The sequence below is a fragment of the Chiloscyllium plagiosum genome, chromosome 25 (genome assembly GCF_004010195.1).
Source record: "Chiloscyllium plagiosum isolate BGI_BamShark_2017 chromosome 25, ASM401019v2, whole genome shotgun sequence".
NCBI classification, from domain to species: Eukaryota; Metazoa; Chordata; class Chondrichthyes; order Orectolobiformes; family Hemiscylliidae; genus Chiloscyllium; species Chiloscyllium plagiosum.
The window spans coordinates 45,416,275-45,423,148 of NC_057734.1; the positions used below are offsets into that span (position 1 = coordinate 45,416,275).

Sequence of the window (6,874 nt, forward strand, 5' to 3'; positions counted from 1 at the left end):
GATACACGCAGCTGTTGATTACCTTAAAGGAATATTCAGCCAGGCATTTTAACACTTGCCAGCAATCTCTGGGAGGCAAAAATTACGTTCAAATGTGCCGTTTTGATTTTGATTTGGTTTGATTTATTATTGTTACATTACCTGAGTACAGTGAAAAGTTCTGTTTTGTGTGCAGTACAGGCAGATCATGCCATACAAAGATCATAGGGCGATTGAACAGAGCGCAGAATACAAAGTTACCGCCGCAAAAGATGTCCACAAAAAGGAATGATTTGGAGATGACGTTGTTGGACTGGGGTGTACAAAGTTAAAAATCACACAACACCAGGTTATAGTCCAACAGGTTTAATTGGAAGCACTAGCTTTCGGAGCGCTGCTCCTTCATCAGGTGGTTGTGGAGTACACAATTGTAAGACACAGAATTTATAGAAAAAATTTACATTTCAGTTGCAACACACTGTAAACTTTTGCTATAAATTATGTCTTACAATTGTGTACTCCACAACCACCTGATGAAGGAGCAGCGCTCCGAAAGCTAGTGCTTCCAATTAAACCTGTTGGACTACAACCTGGTGTTGTGTGATTTCTACCTTTTGACACAAAAAGGAAGATCAACTTAGATTTGAAATTTGAGACATCCATTCAGAACAGCGGGAAAAAGCTGTTCTTAAACCTGTCGGTAGGTGTGCTAAACCGTGTGTTAGAGTGTTGCGAAAATAAGAGCAGAAGGAATGTAACAGAAAAGCATTAAAAGGCATTTCCCTAAAGAGACCACAAACCTTTAGAGCAAAAGTAGCTCATTCAGCCCATCGAGTCTGCTGAGTCATTCAATGACATCATAATTGATCTGATAATCCTTCATAACGTACAACAAACACAAACAGAAATTGCTGACGAAACAGTGTTAACAATTCTAGTCCAGTGACTCTTCTTCAGAACTTTGACCTGCTGAGTTTCTCCAGCAATTTCTGTTAATCCTCAACTTGATTTGCCTGTATTTTCCCCATGACCCTTGACTCTATTACTGATCAAAGTCTGTCATCTCAGCCTTGAATATCCTTAAAGGTTCCACAGTCCTCTGGCGAAGAATTCCAGAGAGCTCCTCCATCTTAAATACCTCGTCATCTTTGTTTTAAATGGGTGACCCGTGGATTATGCCCTCAGGTTCCAGACTCTTCCCTAAGGGAGGGACCTCTCTGCATATACCCGGTCAAGTCCCTGAAAATTTGTATGCTTCAATAAGGTGCCTCTTATTCTTCCAAACTCCAAGTACAGGCCAAATCTACTCAACCTCTCTTCATGAAATAATCCCTCCATACCTGGGATCAGCCTTGTGAGCATTCTCAGTATATCTTTCCATAAATAAAGTTTATGCTTCATTCGTAGCTTTTAATCTACAATGGTAAAAAAAAATCACGGTTAGCATCTCCAGTAGAAAACGTTATAAATCTACACAGTACTCCTGTCCGCAGCTCCTTTTCTGGTTTCCAAGGGTTGCAATTATTCGTGCGACAACACTAGAGAGAGCACATCATACACATTTGGCGTTAGCGCCTGCTCATTGAACAGAGAGCTTTTCAATGTTACTCCGTACTTTGTCTGAATTACGCTTGTTTTCTTTTGCATATCGGTCTCTGACAACGGTCTCCTTTCCAACAAAATAATTTAATGGGAAGAAATGGCAACTTTTTAGAGAGTAACCACATTAACGGAGAGGCTCATGTGTCTAATAGGGTGACATTTAAGGTAAAGACTATTTTAAAAAATATAAAACAATACTTTTTTTTCAAATAATGATTCCAGAAGTTAATGCAAGATGCTTGGAAATTCCAGATAGGTATTTTACCCTGTACGCCAACAAAAAAATTAAGAAAAACTTGAACAATTACAGTATGCAAGCAAATGATTCATACAAAATGGGATCAAAATCCAAGGATTAAGACTCAAATTATGTACTAATTTAATTAGTTACTCATCCGTGGTTAATAACACTGCACCTCTGTGCTATTTTGATACTCACTGACTCATCATTTCTCTCCTTAATCCGCCTATCATCTCAGGATAATATTGCTCTGCTGTTTAACCTCCAGTGCAGAGTACAACCTTTGGTAGTCTTTGGTGGTTCACGAAGATGTTTTATTTTAAACTTCATGTCAAAGATCTTAAACCGAGACCACCCAAACTGGTGAAGAAGCACCTGTGAAGGTGCCATCCATCTTGAGCATCACTGACAAGCCTAGATAGAGACCATCTGCAAACAGCCGAAGGAATATACAAACTTCCCAGCATTCCACCCATCCACCTCTTCGAGCACTACTGCTCTAGCTGTGGCCTAACCAAAGTTCCATCCAGTTCCAACATGACTTTCCTGCTCTTATAATTTATTCCTCCCCTGATACAGGCAAGTGTCCCTTATGCCTTTTAAACTATCTTACTAACCTCTCCTGCCACCTTCAGGGAATTGTGGACATACACCCCAAGATTCCTCTGAGTTTCCTAATGTCCTGAAGCAGACTCATTTTTTTCAGAATGTGAAGGAGGCAGTGAAAATGATGCCAAGTGATCAGATTTGATGGGGGCTAATTAACTGTTTCATTAAGAAATGTCAAGCTGTTTCATTTCCAGTTGCAGATTCTTCTCCCTCTACAAAGCTGAAAGTAGTCAATCCATGCATGCTTCCTTGCATTTACTGGGTATATTCGGAAGCTGCAATTCTCAGCAGCAGGACTACATACTGAACCATAATGATGCCAATAACAGAGCAAGCTAGGGTCCACAGGAGTCTGCCTTGCCCATATATGTACATTTTTAGGAGGATAAATCTACATGGTCCACTTCAGAATTACACTACAGTGGCCTCGCTTCCAATGCTTTGCTGAAGCCACAAAATGGATGAGTTTGAAAGAATTGAATTAAATCCAGTTGAATAATCGACGGCGATCTATTTCAGCTAAATAGATGATATTGCCATCAATTTTCAACATTTCCCCACCATTATTCGTGTTCAAATTGCACATTTAGTCATGAGGTGGGTGTGTGAGCAGAACTACACCAGAAAAAATAATGATGCTACTCTTCTTTAATCAAATTTTAAAACATCATTGATTTATAAAAATATATACATGTTTTTCCAAGGGAGGATACACAAAAAGATGAATATAGTGCAGTGTACTCAGTAAATCGATGCACCGTTCATACAAGTCACACCACACAACCGTAGCTTAAAATAATTTTATTGGAAGTTTGTGTTAATGCCCAGCATATTTCCATGTATGCTGTAGTCTGAAATATATTTTCCAGAACAGTGCGACAAAGCAATGTTGCGCTGCAAGTCACAATTTCCCAATATCACTCAATGTAGATCAATCATTATTAGCTCAGCAACATGATTTTAAGTCCTTTCAGTTAATCACCATCACAAAATAGATACTAACGAGAGAACCAAACCAGCTGCGGTGAGCTCATCTATTCAGAATTATTGAAGTAATTCACATTCCTCCATCGCTTCTTCCCCTCATCTCGACTGTTTTGTTCAGACGCCCATCCAAACACTGATCAGTTTTTGCCTAGAGAAATGCTTCCTCACTCCCGTTATAGTCTTTCTTTATATCAGTTTTAACCTATGCTTCTCTTGCTCTATGATTACCTTCCGAAATAGTATCCCTAACTTTATTCCTTTGAATGCTGAGTGTACCTTTACATGACCTCAATAAAACAGTAAAATATTATACCTTTCAAGCCATTCATAGAATGAAGAGCAGGTTAGAAGCTTTAAGACCTCCAAATACCTGCTATTACTTTTTGTTTAAACAAAAATACTGATCAGCTTCAAAAAGTGAAATAACATCATCCCTTATATAGGGCAACAATCGCCTGTACAAAGTAATTTTGCAGCCCCCTTTCTTATATTTTACAGTCTTAGGTTTTACTATATCTACTTTGTAATAAGGAACTTTTTTTATTTACACAGAGCTTTTATTGTACTAACTGTATAAAACCTTCCCAGACTGATACAAGGGTTAGTTAACTCTCTATCTGCGACTCACCTCAGGTACTGCACATCAATTCCGAGAGATCTCTCCTCAACAATTATGCAAACAACAGTCACCTATTGACACCTACTTACAGAAAGATGAAAAATAGTTCTTTAAAACTATCCATCTCTTTCGATCTAAAATCGCTTTATTGTGCTTATTAGAATATTCTTACTAACCTTTCGGTGCTACAGTTATATGATTACAGCCACTTCACGTATAACTGCAATCTTTACAATGAACCTTCATAACGCTGAGAGGAAGTGAAACATCGAGGGTCTAGAAACTTTCTACTTCAACTTTATTCGAATAAAGTGCTCCGTGAATTAATCTAGATTTCTGCAAGAGACACAAACTCTTCATCAGAATAAACTATTCTCTGTTCCTGTCACACTTCAAAAGGGACTTTAATGAGGGTTTCTGCTACATAATTTTACAGCTATTACAACGACCCGAGAGACTATTGAGGAAAGTTTTCGAAAACGGGTCATGAACTATGACATCGCTCGACTGGGGACCAAATGCTAATAAAGTATCCACCTCCTTCAATGTGAAGATATTAACAATGGTGCTTCCATTGTGGAATACTGTCTAACACCAGAGGATAAACGGCTGGTGTCTCTATTGTGTAACTCTCACTTCCTGAGTCATATAAAATGTCCAGGTGTTTCAGCAGCGCTGGGCCCGAACGTTTTGCATGGCCGGGCCTGACAAGACGAGAAATACAGATTTGAAGCTCGGTTCAAACGGCTGGGGATTTTCTTCTTAATTTGCATCTCAGTGTAACGAGTTGGCAGCAGGTCCGCGGTTGTTCTGGTGTGCAATCAGTGGAACACGAACTGAAACACACGCAGATAAAATCTTATGTTACAGCGAAATTGATCAGGCAAACAAAACAAAATTACTGACATCATCTGTAGTCAATAGCATGTCAGAAACTCGGTGACTTACCCGAGACTTGTTACCGATTCCGTTCCAGGAAGTCATCCTTCCTTTCCAACGCAATGACTTCTAAATGTCCGAATTTAGCCAGTGCAATCTCTGCAGTAATGCGTTTAACATCTGCAAAAAGAGCAAGGACACATTTTAACAAATGATTACTATCAATCAATTCGCGCCAATCTCAGCCTGTAGTCAATTTAACCTTACTTTAGCTTTCTCGAATTGCAATTGATATGGATTTGTAAGTAAGTCGCCACCTTCTTGGAACTGGTAGTGAGCGGAGACGCGGGCTGCGGTTCTGACCAACATCTCCTGTATTTATAAGTGCGAGAGGACAGGGAAGAAGCGTGAGTCCAGGTTTCTCTGCGATTCCCACACTCAGCAGCCAATCGCTGCTGTCAGAGGCACAATGGGGAAAAAGCGTTTCTCTCTGAATGAAGAATGATCTACAGTGTTTGAAGGGAGACCATCTGGAAAGTTGGTTTGAGCCAGTAATCCTAGGGCAGCGGGACTCGTGTAAGGTCATGAGAAGGGCGAGGGGTGTGAAAGAGCCGCCCATCAGTGTCACTGAGCACGGGGTGAAAGGTATACGTTTGTCTAATCTTCAGCATCTGGCGCGAAAATGAATCAAACAAATGTATTTTTTTTTTAATCTTGCTGCCCTCCCACTGAATCAAGTTCCCTGAAGTGTTCGGCAGTTCTTTTATCTGAATGACTTGTGTGTGAATGGCTTTAATACCTTGTGGGTTTTCAAAGGGAACAGTTTGAACAGAAAATGTTGGAAACACACGAAAGCTCCATTAGCCTCTGGATCAAGGACAGACTGATATTTGGATTGAGTACAAGAAATGTGAGATTCAGACCATTGGGATTAAAACTGAGAGAACGCCAACTAATAGAAATAGGTTTAGAAATAGCTGGAATGAGGTGACGATGTGGAGATAGTGTAAATTCAAAAACAGCACATTTCAAAAGGAATTTCAGTTTGAAAATGCAGCTCCACATTTGCATGCAGTTGAGAGCAAGAGCTGTGAAAGAATCGTGAAGGATTTCTGGGGTTAATGGGCAGGGTCGCAGTTCCCATTTGAGGTGCAGTGTGTACTTGTGTCTAATCTAAGTTCCAAAGGGAAAATCCTGCACTGCTGAAGTCTGAGATAGAACCAGAACGGGTTGGAAATACACAGCAGTTGAGGTAGCACCAGAAACAGAGTAAAAGCCTCAAATCGATTGTCCTTCTTAAGGACTAGATTTAATAAAAACACAGAAATTTAACAGGTTGTATCCGACTTGTCCGGCTCTCGAGCCACACATCAGTTTCCGGCATGTCACCGATCATTTCGTTTAGCCACGACTAGCCCACTGTTCCCTGGAAAATCTGTGTTAAGATTGAGTGTGATGTGGAGGTTTTGGGTGTTGGATAGGAGTGGATAAAGTCAGCAGTCACACCACACCTGGTTATAGTCCAACAGGTTTATTTCAAATCACAAGGATGTATAATCATCTCGATAGGCATAAGTTGATTAGGAATAGTCAACACTGTTTCGTGAAGGGTAGATAGTGCCTCACAAACCTTATTGGGTTCTTTGAGATGGTAACTAAACAGATGGATGAGGGTAAAGCTGTTGATGTGGTGTATATGGATTTCAGTAAGGCATTTGATAAGGTTCCCCATGGTAGGTTACTGCAAAAATACAGAGGCATGGATTGAGGATGATTTAGCGGTTTGGATCAGAAATTGGCTAGCTGAAAGAAGACAGAGGGTGGTGATTGATGGGAAATGTTCATCCTGGTGTTCAGTTACTAGTAGTGTACTGCAAGGATCTGTTTTGGGTCCACTGTTGTTTGTCATTTTTATAAACAACCTGGATGAGGTGTAGAAGGATGGGTTAGTAAATTTG

General features: G+C 40.1%; 1 long non-coding RNA gene across 3 annotated transcripts in view; it reads right to left on the reverse strand.

Moving 5' to 3' along the window:
* Positions 1-4,796: 4,796 nt before the first annotated feature.
* Positions 4,797-6,874, reverse strand: part of LOC122562827 — an 11,796-nt gene continuing 9,718 nt past the window's right edge. The window contains exons 3-5 of one of the 3 annotated variants that reach the window (XR_006315424.1): positions 5,184-5,288; positions 4,986-5,096; positions 4,797-4,873 (exon numbers count right to left, since the gene is read on the reverse strand). This is a non-coding gene — a long non-coding RNA (uncharacterized LOC122562827). Of the gene's footprint in view, positions 4,874-4,985; positions 5,097-5,183; positions 6,514-6,874 lie in introns of those variants that run through there. The other 2 variants (XR_006315423.1, XR_006315425.1) reach the window with 2 other exon arrangements.